Genomic DNA, 13,655 nt, shown 5'->3' with positions numbered 1-13,655 from the left:
ATATTGAAAATAAAGTGTTTTAATCACGTGTTAAGACACTGTTTAGGTGGTGGTAATTTCCTATGGGACCAAACTGCTGAGTCCATCGATCGTTAGTTTTTTTTTTTTTTTTTTTTTTTTTTTTTTTTTTTTTTTTTTTTCCGTCAGTCTACTGACTGGTTTGATGCGGCCCGCCACGAATTCCTTTCTTGTGCTAACCTCTTCATCTCAGAGTAGCACTTGCAACCTACGTCCTCAGTTATTTGCTTGACGTATTCCAATCTCTGTTTTCCTCTACAGTTTTTGTCCTCTACAGTTCCCTCTAGTACCATGGAAGTCATTCCCTCATGTCTTAGCAGATGTCCTATCATCCTGTCCCTTCTCCTTATCAGTGTTTTCCACATATTCCTTTCCTCTCCGATTCTGCGTAGAACCTCCTCATTCCTTACCTTATCAGTCCACCTAATTTTCAACATTCGTCTATAGCACCACATCTCAAATGCTTCGATTCTCTTCTGTTCCGGTTTCCCCACAGTCCATGTTTCACTACCATACAATGCTGCACTCCAGACGTACATCCTCAGAAATTTCTTCCTCAAATTAAGGCCGGTATTTGATATTAGTAGACTTCTCTTGGCCAGAAATGCCTTTTTTGCCATAGCGAGTCTGCTTTTGATGTCTTCCTTGCTCCGTCCGTCATTGGTTATTTTACTGCCTAGGTAGCAGAATTCCTTAACTTCATTGACTTCGTGACCATCAGTCCTGATGTTAAGTTTCTCGCTGTTCTCATTTCTACTACTTCTCATTACCTTCGTCTTTCTCCGATTTACTCTCAAACCATACTGTGTACTCATTAGACTGTTCATTCCGTTCAGCAGATCATTTAATTCTTCTTCACTTTCTCTCAGGATAGCAATGTCATCAGCGAATCGTATTATTGATATCCTTTCACCTTGTATTTTAGTTCCACTCCTGAACCTTTCTTTTATTTCCATCATTGCTTCCTCGATGTACAGATTGAAGAGTAGGGGCGAAAGGCTACAGCCTTGTCTTACTCCCTTCTTAATACGAGCACTTCGTTCTTGATCGTCCACTCTTATTATTCCCTCTTGGTTGTTGTACATATTGTATATGACCCGTCTCTCCCTATAACTTACCCCTACTTTTTTCAGTATCTCGAACAGCTTGCACCATTTTATGTTGTCGAACGCTTTTTCCATGTCGACAAATCCTATGAACGTGTCTTGATTTTTCTTTAGCCTTGCTTCCATTATTAGCCGTAACGTCAGAATTGCCTCTCTCGTGCCTTTACTTTTCCTAAAGCCAAACTGATCGTCACCTAGCGCATTCTCAATTTTCTTTTCCATTCTTCTGTATATTATTCTCGTAAGCAGCTTCGATGCATGAGCTGTTAAGCTGATTGTGCGATAATTCTCGCACTTGTCAGCTCTTGGCGTCTTCGGAATTGTGTGGATGATGCTTTTCCGAAAGTCAGATGGTATGTCGCCAGACTCATATATCCTACACACCAACGTGAATAGTCGTTTTGTTGCCACTTCCCCTAATGATTTTAGAAATTCTGATGGAATGTTATCTATCCCTTCTGCCTTATTTGACCGTAAGTCCTCCAAAGCTCTTTTAAATTCCGATTCTAGTACTGGATCCCCTATCTCTTCTAAATCGACTCCAGTTTCTTCTTCTATCACATCAGACAAATCTTCACCCTCATAGAGGCTTTCAATGTATTCTTTCCACCTATCTGCTCTCTCCTCTGCATTTAACAGTGGAACTCCCGTTGCACTCTTAATGTTACCACCGTCGCTTTTAATGTCACCAAAGGTTGTTTTGAATTTCCTGTATGCTGAGTCTGTCCTTCCGACAATCATATCTTTTTCGATGTCTCCACAGTTTTCCTGCAGCCATTTCGTCTTAGCTTCCCTGAACTTCCTATTTATTTCATTCCTCAGCGACTTGTATTTCTGTATTCCTTTCATCAATCAATTGAAGTATTTCTTCTGTTACCCATGGTTTCTTCGCAGCTACCTTCTTTGTACCTATGTTTTCCTTCCCAACTTCTGTGATGGCCCTTTTTAGCGACGTCCATTCCTCTTCAACTGTGTTGCCTACTGCGCTATTCCTTATTGCTGTATCTATAGCGTTAGAGAACTTCAAACTATCTCGTCATTCCTTAGAACTTCCGTATCCCACTTCTTTGCGTATTGATTCTTCCTGACTAATATCTTGAACTTCAGCCTACTCTTCATCACTACTATATTGTGATCTGAGTCTATATCTGCTCCTGGGTACGCCTTACAATCCAGTATCTGATTTCGGAATCTCTGTCTGACCATGATGTAATCTAATTGATATCTTCCCGTATCTCCCGGCCTTTTCCAAGTATACCTCCTCCTCTTGTGATTCTTGAACAGGGTATTCGCTATTACTAGCTGAAACTTGTTACAGAACTCAATTAGTCTTTCTTCTCTGTCATTCCTTGTCCCAAGCCCATAATCTCCTGTAACCTTTTCTTCTACTCCTTCCCCTACAACTGCATTCCAGTCGCCCATTACTATTAGATTTTCGTCCCCCTTTACATACTGCATTACCCTTTCCATATCGTCATACACTTTCTCTATCTGTTCATCTTCAGCTTGCGAGGTCGGCATGTATACCTGAACTATCGTTGTCGGTGTTGGTCTGCTGTCGATTCTGATTAGAACAACCCGGTCACTGAACTGTTCACAGTAACAGACCCTCTGCCCTACCTTCCTATTCATAACGAATCCTACACCTGTTATACCATTTTCTGCTGCTGTTGGTATTACCCGATACTCATGTGACCAGAAATCCTTGTCTTCCTTCCACTTCACTTCACTGACCCCTAATATATCTAGATTGAGCCTTTGCATTTCCCTTTTCAGATTTTCTAGTTTCCCTACCACGTTCAAGCTTCTGACATTCCACGCCCCGACTCGTAAAACGATATCCTTTCGTTGATTATTCAATCTTTTTCTCATGGTAACCTCCCCCTTGGCAGTCCCCTCCCGGAGATCCGAATGGGGGACTATTCCTGGATCTTTTTCCAATGGGGAGATCATCATGACACTTCTTCAACTACAGGCCACATGTCCTGTGGATACACGTTACGTGTCTGTAATGCAGTGGTTTCCATTGCCTTCTGCAATGGCTTACACACCACTTAATGTAACTTAAACTAACTTACGCTAAGGACAACACACACACACACACACACACACACACACACACACATGGCCGAAGGAGGAGTCGAACGTGCGAGGCGGTAAGGCGCGCGAAGCGTGGCAAGGCGTCTGAGACCAAGCGACTACCCTGCTCAGGAAAACAAAGTTTACTGCACTTTATAAATAAAACATGGTCTTATTAGAGTGCTTTGATCGATGTTTAGAACAAACAAAAAATAATCTATTTTATGTATTTATACCTGACTACGGGGCAAACCACAAGTGAGGGGGTAGGGTGGAGGTTCAAAAATGGCTCTGAGCACTACGTGACTTAACATGTGAGGTCATCAGTCCCCTAGAACTTAGAACTACTTAAACCTAACAAACCTAAGGACATCACACACATCCATGCCCGAGGTAGGATTCGACCCTGCGACCGTAGCGGTCGCGCCGTTCCAGACTGTAGCGTCTAGAACAGCTCGGCCACCGAGGCCGGCGGGGTGGAGGTTCTAGCTATATCTCACCAAGGGATGAGAGGGGTCCAGATTTTAAAGAAAACCGCTGAGATAATTAACGCAGGAAGTTTCATTTTACCCCCCCCCCCCCCCCTGCCAGGTTGGGGGACCACTGATGTAGAGTAATCGTGACAAGTGCTCAGCTGCACGGGACGTTTAACTAGTGCCTTTTATCCTCGGTAAGTTGGCAGCGGCGGCGAGGAATGTGTGTTTAGTGTCACGCAGTCGTTCGTGAAACGAGCAGCTCCATCGGTCCACTGTAGTTGCGTCTGCGGTGGGGTCGGGGAGGGGGGAGTAGGAGGACACGGTCGGACCATCGCCTTGCCAGCGGGAGAAGGTACGGTGGGGGGAGCGACGGCGCGAGAGGAGTGGGAGCGGCCGAGGGGGAGCAGAGGCAGGGGAGGGGGCTGACCCTGGAGAGGCTGCGCGCGGCGCGGGCAGACAGTTGAACAGCGGCGCGCTCGTTATCTGCCTGCGGCGGCCAGTTCGCTGGAGAGGCCCGCGCCGGTGGGTTGGCAACGCGTTCCGCGAGAGGAGTTCTCGGTTAACAGTGCGCGGGGTGTGCAATTGGTGGCGCGAGAGTGGTGACCGGGCGCCGGCACGAGCCGTGGTGACAGTGTGAGCAGTCAGCGGCTGTGCAGCGGGAGCGCCGGCCGGCCGGCGCCGCACTTGTTGCTCCGGCTGCTGGAGGCAGAGGCGGCCGCTAACGAGGTTTTTGTGCGGCCGATGCAGCGGACGGCGGCAGCGCGCGCCGCCTCCCGCGGCCTGCGGAACCGGTTCTGACGTCAAACGAGGTGAGAGACCGCCACAGCGACGCGAAACCAGTCGCCACTCTCCCAGCCGGCGCTGAGACATTTCACTGTCGCGTTTATGTGCTCTTTGTCTGGCTGCACCGAGGCCCTCTGGTACGAGTAAAGGCTCTAGTCCCGCCGTCGGACCGCGTCTTACGCAACTCATTAGGCTGCGTACTTCCAGTTCTTAGAGGATGGCCTGTTTAGAAACTACGATCAGTCGAATTTTATTTATTCCTTAAACAGCTTTCAAACCACCACACGCCTTCCACGAGATGACAGTTACAGGCCGCTTTACAATTTGTTACGAATTGCAGCAGTCTCTGAGATCATAGCACTGGTGCAAGTAGTTGGATTTAAATAAATTTTACCGACAAATGGAAGAGAAACATGAACGATAAATAGTTTAGACAAGAAGAGAATAGAAGCTTTCGAAATGTGTTGCTACAAAAGAATGCTGAAGATTAGATGGGTAGATCGCATAACTAATGAGGAGGTATTGAATAGAATTGGGGAGAAGAGGAGTTAGTGGCACAACTCGACCAGAAGAAGGCATCGATTGGTAGGACATGTTCTGACACAACAAAGGATCACCAATTTAGTACTGTAGGGCAGCGTGGAGGGTAAAAATCGTAGGGGGAGACCAAGTGACGAATACACTAAGCAGATTCAGAAGGATGTAGGCTGCAGTAGGTACTGGGAGATGAAGAAGCTTGCACAAGGTAGAGTAGCATGGAGAGCTGCATCAAACCAGTCTCAGGACTGAAGACCACAACAACAACAACAACAACAACAACCGACAAATGCACAAAATGTGTTAGCAATATGATTTAGTCAGATGTTATGTGACACCGAAAGCTGCAAGTATGACGCTTCAAAATGATGCATTAAGTTGTAGCTGTCATCAGTTCGAAGACTTCCTTCAAGCAGCACTCCACTCTAGTCTATTCCGTCCTGTCCACCTCACGTCTGCATAATTGTCGCTTGTTCCTGTTTTAACCTTCTTGCTGTACTGAAGCCTTGTTTTCCCTTTATAGTTTTTCCATTACAGAAGTGACGTTTCCTTGTTTCAGAATGTCCTATCAACCGAATCCTTTTTGTCAAATTGTGCAAGAAATTTTGTTTCCTAATTCGTTTCACTGCCTTCTCGTTAGTTATTTGTTCTGTTCATCTAATTTTCAATGTTCGTCTATAGCACCGCGTTTCAGAATCTTCCCTTCCCTTATATGAACTATTTAATAGTCGTTTTATTCCTGTAAAAGCTAAACTGCAGACGAATGCTTTCAGCAAGTACTTTTCACGTCGGCCATCAATCGCTATGCTGATCAAATAGCAGAACTCAGACTACTTTTAGTGTCTGATTTTCTGATCTAATCCTATCACACATTCACCTCTGCTCTCCCAAGTCCTTTGATGTGTCTGAACTATGAAGTTATCGACAGAACTTGATGTTTCCGTTTCTTCTCCCTTTCCAAACGAACCCTTGGATTCCTTTACTGCTGCTCTAAGTACAGATTAACCCTAGATTACCAAAACCTCGTAAAATTTTAGGCAGTATGGTACAAAGCGGGACTTTTGTACTTACTTTAGCATATACGTACCATTGGAGATCCACTACTGCGGTGGTAATCAAACTATAAATAACGACCACCAGTGAATAAAATGTGAATTAGTGAACTGAACTCCCCCACAGCTCTCAAGGAAAGGAAAAATATAAGCGTTCTTCTGTCAAGAAAATTATGTAAAATTTGGTATTAAGGTTTTCAATAGGGCTGTAACTGTAATATTTTTATGGTTACTTAAAAGTTGCCATTCGTTTTCCAAAATATTAAAAATACATACGTCCTGCCCCCCGCCCCCCCCCCCCCTCTTCGGTTTACCTCTCGCCCTCTCCTTAGCGGTCTAGGGTTAAATAAAATCAAAGCGAGGAGTTAGCCCTGTCTCATTCCTTTGACTACTGCTTCCCTTCGTATCCTCCTGCTGAAGTCTCGTTTCAGTTAAAGCTGTAGATATCTTCTCTCTCCCCTTATTTTATTCCAGGTGCATTATGTGCCAGTGTGGATTTTACAGCACGTGGTTTCGGCAAGTAGTGGGCGAACTTTTATTCATTCGCATTACTCGCTAGAACCTATTTAAATCCAACTATTTCCCATAGTGCTGTGATCCCAGCGACTGCTTGCACTTGGTAACAAACTGCAAGCACGCTCTCAACAGCTGGCTGCACTGTGGACAAAATGATGGTGCAGTGGCTAGGGGAAGTTGCTGTTTGTCGTTGTTGTCGTCTTCAGTCCGAAGGTTAATCTGATGCAGCTCTCCGCGATATCCCTGTGCAAGTCGGCATAACTGTTGCAACCTACGCCCGCTTGAACCTGTTTACTGGCCTCCCTCTAAACTTTTCACCTCCCCCCTCGCGCGTTCACACATACAAACACACACACCTTCGGTTCATTGCTTTGATATTGTCAGAATATATGCTGCCAATTCACTCTTCCTTTTGCTCAAATTGACATCCTTTTTCCTCCCGTATTCGATTCTGAACGATAGGTAAATAGTCTCAAAACGTTATTAAGCTACTAGTCAGTTTCCACATAAATAAATTAAAAAATTTAACAGTCGCTGCCTTCAACATACCAATATTCAACAAAGGTAGTAGGAGTAATCAACTAAATAACAGGTCCATATCGTTAACGTCGATATGCAGCAGGATTTTAGAACATAAATTGTGTTCGAACATAATGAATTACCTCGAAGAAAACGGTCTATTGACACACAGTCAACATGGATTTAGAAAACATCGTTCTTGTGAAACACAACTGGCTCTTTATTCGTATGAAGTGCTGAGTGCTATTGACAAGGGATTTCAGATCGATTCCGTATTACTGGATTTCCGGAAGGCTTTTGACATTGTACCACCCAAGCAGCTCGTAGTGAAATTGCGTGCTTATGGAATCGCCTCAGTTATGTGACGGGATTCGTGATTCCCTGCCAGAGGTCACAGTTCGTAGTAATTGAAGGAAAGTCATCGAGTAAAACAGAAGTGATTTCTGGCGTTCCACAAGGTAGTGTTATAGGCCCTTTGCTGTTCCTTTTCTGTATAAAGGATTTGGGAGACAATCTGAGCAGCCGTCTTCGGTTCTTTGTAGATGACGCTGTTGTTTATCGACAAATAAAGTCATCGGAAGATCAGAACAAACTGTAAAACGATTTAGATGCAATATCGGAATGGTGCGAAAAGTGGCAGTTGACCCTAAATAACGAGAAGTGTGAGGTCATCCACATGAGTGCTAAAAGGAATTCGTTAAACTTCGGTTACACTATAAATCAGTCTAATCTAAAAGCCGTAAATTCAATTAAATACCTAGGTATTACAATTACAAACAACTTAAATTGTAAGGAACACACAGAAAATGAGGGGAAGGCTAACCAAAGACTGCGTTTTATTGGCAGGACACTTTGAAAATGTAACAGATCTACTAAGGAGACTGCCAACATTAGGCTTGTTTGTCCTCTTTTAGAATACTGCTGCGCGGTGTGGGATCCTTATGAGATAGGACTGACGGAGTACATCGAAAAAGTTCAAAGGTGGGCAGCATGTTTGGTATTATCCCGAAATATGGGAGAGAGTGTCACATAAATGATACAGCATTTGGGATGGACATCATTAAATGAAAGGCGTTTTTCGTTGCGACGGAATCTTCTCACAAAATTCCATTCACCAACATTCTCCTCAGAGTGCGAAAATATTTTGACACCGACTTACATAGGGAGGAACGATCACCAAGATAAAATTAGGAAAATCAGAGCTCGTACGGAAAGATATAGGTGTTCATTCTTTCCGCGCGCTATACGAGATTGGAATAACAGAGAATCGTGAAGCTGGATCGGTGACCCCTGTGCCAGATAATGTGATTTGCAGAGTATCCATGTAGATGTAGATAAATTCCACGTATTGGTCCTAGGTTCATTTTTCATGGTCGTGCATCTGACTGACGAATCACATGGCGACATTGCTTTGGAAATTCCATTGCTGTTCGTTGTATATACTAGAATCATGCTGGTAGAACCTCATATTATTAAAGCGTTCAGACAAGGCTTTCCAGGAAACTGCGGTGCTATCAAGACTGAATATGTTTCCGTGATTCTAAGGGCTTGAACGGTTATAAGCTTTTTGGGCGAACTGATCTGTTGTAAAATATGCGCTATAATTCTTCTTAAAGATGTGGCAGAGGATGAAGTCAACTAACGCTAGCTTCTGATTCAAAATTTCACGTTCCGAACTGTTTCGCCCGCACTAACGAGGTGGCCAAACCAAAAGTTCTACTGTCACCTCCGTCAACATGCTCGTTATCTAACAGGTGGCTCACAGGATGCTGGGTTGTGATGTTATCCGTGCGTCTGGGTAAGACTACGCAATAACACGGTCCATCAGGTGATAGTGGGCAAAACGCGAGTGAGGGTAGCGATTTGAAGAGCAGAGGGGAAAAAAGTGCCAAGGCTCGTGCCGAGGGAGAAAAACCTCTGCGACAGTGGGGTAGGTAGTAAGAGCAGTAGTGGCTTACTAGCTGCGATAGTTCATGCAAGGTTGGGTCTGTTAGTGTGGGTATTATGCATCATTACCGTGGCAGGCGATGGCGATGTATCCCGGTTTGCTGCAGCCGCTGCATTACTGGAACAATCAGGATAGTTATATATTAATGGAAGATCGGCCATAGATCATCTCACTGTATTGGGGGGGGGGGGGGGGGGAGGGTGTATAGCTTGTGTGCATGTAGTGTATGGTAGGGCTTCCCTGCGTGGTGAAAGTTTTTCGGCTAGTGTGTTCCAACTGGATATCCAGTAATGGTGGCTGATTAACAGGGCTCATCTATACCGTTGTGTTTGCGTGTACTTGGCCGTAGATGTTAGGTCCTTGCAAGTATGTCTTCTGGTCTGTTATGTTTCCATCGATGGTTGTGGTCGTAGTGTTCTTACATTGGTCGCCTACGATGGATTTCGCCCCAGTATACTGATACACAATGTGGTAAAGTTTGCGACTCTCTAGTTGTTCGTTCCAAAACTGTGTTTTACCGATACAGCGTTTGATCTGCAGGCAACACTTCTATATAAATTGTGATACAATTAGGAGGAATGATTAGTTTTTTTCTAAAGCATGAAGTGTTGCCAGGCTTATAGGCGTTTTGATATGGTATGCTGTGACATTAGCTCGTGCTGTAGTTTGTCCGATAGGTGTTTGAGGCGCTGGAGGTGGGGATTTTGAATAGACTCGTTGACTAAACACACCTGATATTCTTGGAGCCACAGTTGTACGGTCTTTGATTTGTGGACAGGGCACTATCATGCTGATGCAGAGAAGGCCTGATTCCGATATATTTGGTGGTCTGGTTAAGGCGCATCCATACACACCTACATTCGGTTTACCCCCTACAACCTATTCTAATGGTCACAGCCCAAATAGAGAAAACAGGACCATACCGTCAGAGCACTTATACAGTACTACACGTTCCCACGACACTTTCAGGGCAGAAGTCTCTCAAGACCTTCGCCAGACATCCACGCCCGCCCATCTCAGCGGCACAATATCAACTGCAAGTCGTGATTGACAGAATCTTGCTATTTTATCTATTTCTCCATAGTGGAAAATTTTTAATGCTTTTCATAAACTGCTTGGTCAAACTAGGAAGTCACGTTCTGCACGGTACAAAAATGAGGGACCCACCACACACTAAGGTAATCTTCTGCTTACCCCTCGCAATCGCCTAGGTAAAATATGACATGCTAAATGCAAGAAAGTACTGTGCCAAACGTAGTAGACCAGAAAGCTATGACATACTGTACAATTCATACAATGTGAACTGGCGACTGAATTTCGTACTGTCTACGGTCTTTAGGATGGTTCCATTTATAGTAACAAATGTTATCAGCAGCAATGGGCACTCGCGGCCGAATAAAGTTTTCCTCAATAATACATTACAAGGAATACACACCTTAAAATCTGTTATTCTTCATGTGTATGATAAAATTTTTGTGAATTTCTTCTGTGCGCCGTAATCTTGGCTTTATACAGATTTCATACAATTAGGTGTATAGGTAGTGTTTCGCCTGACAATCATTTATCCATTCATTTGTAAGTACACTCCAGTTTACTATTTGTGTATCAAGCAGCCATTTCAGCCACCCCTTCCAATCTTATCTTCTGTTCCCTGTTCATTTGTACTACGTAAGTAAATCATTAGATATTAATATGTCAGATTTAGCCTTGACATTGTAACATAAGCACACATTTCAAGGAAAATTCGACTTAACATTTCTTGCCCATTGCCTTGGCGTAAGACTGTTTCCACTTCTTAGACCCTTTAAATTTTAAAGTATGATAAACTACCATAATAGCCCCGGACGCTTCTTTGACGATAGCGCACAACACGGCTCATTTCGATCTAGGTTTCACAAGTTTCCAACCCCTCTATCTACCGTTACACTGTTTTCAAGATGGTATCCTTGCTATCTTGTGTACAACTACCAAAGAAAATCATTGGTAGTTTTAAATAAATTGAGATCTTACCGTATACAAGACGAAATAAACGCTAACACGAGGCATTGTTGAACTAATGTCTGACTGACACGAACTGTTTTCCAAACAACAGGAATCAGAGTTTAAGGGTGAACTTCGTGGTACGAAGTATAGGCCGGTACAAGATGATGAGTGATCGTAGGGAAGAGCAAACAGGTTTATTTGTCTTTAGTTTGGTTACATCCAGATATGTTGGGAAATCAAAATCCATTCTAACATTCATAAGCAGCGTGTTTATTCTAAGATTTAGATTATATTATTATCATTTAATTTCGTTTATGGCTCTAGACTCTTTATGTACAGGCAGGCGCGAATAAAATCTTTAAAACACTATAACATTAAAAAATGTACATGGAATACGAAACGTTGGAACTGAGAAACTTGCTCAACTTAGAAGTGTTTGTACGCTCGTTTAAAACTATTTGCAACAACGAGCAGAACAGCTTTTTTTTCATTCTTAAATATGCGTGTTTCACCTTAGAGGGATGAAAAACTTAACACAAAATAAATGCATTGAGAGATTCCAGCGATGTATAAAGCCTAGATTCTAGCGGTTTTGTTATGGGTTATCGACAACCAGGTCGTAAGAGACGGCGCCCTAGCGCGGACAAGCGTGACGCTGTCCTTATCAGAGGAACCATCCTGTAATTCGATGTACTCTGTTTAAGGAAAACTCGCAAATCTGAATCTGTACTGTCGCACGAGGATTCGAACCCTACTTCTCCTGAATGAATCCTGTGACGAGCACTGAGTCACTTCGTTCGGTCGAAGATGACGCTGAGAAACGGGGTTGAGACAGTTCGGTACCATATTTTTACACCACGAATGCAAGTGTTTCGAAGACTTTTTGAAAGGAAAGCATCCACCCTCACAGCTTTCTTCCTCGCTGAAAACCTATTTGCAAACAATTATTTATGACGATGCAACATGAGATACCCCGTGACGATATGGTGTGTTAAGACGTGAATAAGCTATCTTCCTTTTATTTCATTTTATTCTTGCTTACGGGTCCGTTGATTAATATTCCGACACCAAGTCTGCCTATAAACTACTTAAACTTGCATATAATAGAGGTCAGACTTTCGTAGGCAAACCAATGAAATAAGATGATGTAAAATGAATAAAACACTGGCTTTGCATTACTTTTTGTTGGTGGCTTCACTTTCATTATAAGAGGCGCCTAAATAATTTATATGTTTTAAGATTGTTTCGTTCGTAACGAAGGCCAAAGCTGCTTTATCTAACCTGGATCGAAAATACCATAAATACTTACACTGTAATAAAATAAAGTCTTTATTATGCAAGCTATTATTAAAAGATTGTTTAAACTGCTTTGTGGCTGCTCCTGTGGAAAAGACATGAAATTTTCCTAATATTTAAAATTGCCGAGTAATGGTGGCTGATCGTTGCACACCAGCTATGTTCTGTTTGCTGATGGCGCGGCAGCTACAAATTTCTAGAAATGGTTTAAACGTTCAAGACACTGACATGAGGGGTCGGAAGGCTATTCCAATGATAAGGCTAACATTTCACATATGTATTAATAATTAAAACATAAACACACCAGTAAATGACTTTTTCCAAGAACAGCGGAAGCAGAAGTCAGACAGAAGACGTAGCAACTGTTACGACCGCTTTTATCGAACAAGGAACGATATTATCTATAATTGTAGTTGTCAGGGATGATAGCTATATTATTCAGACTGATGTAAGAAATTATTGTTCAAAAGGCTCTGAGCACTATGCGACTTTACTTCTGAGGTCATCAGTCGCCTAGAACTTAGAGCTAATTAAACCTGACTAACCTAAGGACATCACACACATCCATGCCCGAGGCAGGATTCGAACCTGCGACCGGAGCGGTCGCTCGGCTCCAGACTGTAGCGCCTAAAACCGCACGGCCACTCCGGTCGGCAAGAAATTATTGTATACTTCAGACATTTTAGTAATAAGTTACAGAAATCACGCAGTTTTTAATGTCTCAAATTAGGAGACGTTATACTTGTGGAATACTTTTCGGTTGGCAAACGTGGACGTGTTTATCAGATTGGGACGAAACTTCATTCGAAATTTTGTTTCTTCTTTAATATGGCTTTATATTTGTAGTATTATTTTGGATTCCGCTGAATGAATTGCACATGGTTGTTTTATCTGCGCATATAATACGGTCAAGGTATGACATAAGCTGCAGAAAGTTACGTAAAACAATGAAGCGTAAACTTGAAAAAAATTCTATCATTCAGAGGTATTGTTTAACTTCGCGATGGCGCAAACATCGTTAGCCGTCATATTTCAGTCACTTAACCTTGATTATGCAAGCTGAGTACGTATTTAATTAACTTCGAGGGCCACTTTCTGCGCGACGAAATAGTTACGTCCTTGAATATCACCGGCGAAATTCATGTAATCTGTCTACTCCGACATCGATAGTTTGGTGGGATGTTGATCAAACCTGACCTCTAGTATGTTTTATTTAAAATTGCGGCGATTTGTCACTAATTACTTAAAAAATTCTGTTTTATCGCTTTGACTCACTGAGTTTAAAGAAATCGCTGGTTACAGAGCACTGTTCATAAACATACCAAATCAAAACTATGAGAAA

The 13,655-nt window shown here is 42.9% G+C and overlaps 1 protein-coding gene across 1 annotated transcript in view; it reads left to right on the top strand.

The window, feature by feature from the left end:
- Window positions 1-4,127: 4,127 nt before the first annotated feature.
- The window catches only part of LOC126323860 (uncharacterized), a 488,982-nt gene continuing 479,454 nt past the window's right edge, over window positions 4,128-13,655 (top strand). Inside the window, exon 1 of the mRNA XM_049994799.1 lies at window positions 4,128-4,488. The gene's annotated coding sequence lies outside the window, so the exon portion shown is untranslated. The remainder of the gene's footprint in view (window positions 4,489-13,655) is intronic.

Source organism: Schistocerca gregaria, chromosome 2 (assembly GCF_023897955.1).
Source record: "Schistocerca gregaria isolate iqSchGreg1 chromosome 2, iqSchGreg1.2, whole genome shotgun sequence".
NCBI lineage: Eukaryota > Metazoa > Arthropoda > Insecta > Orthoptera > Acrididae > Schistocerca > Schistocerca gregaria.
Note: the sequence above shows the minus strand (reverse complement) of the source record. Positions and strands in the feature narration are given on the sequence as shown.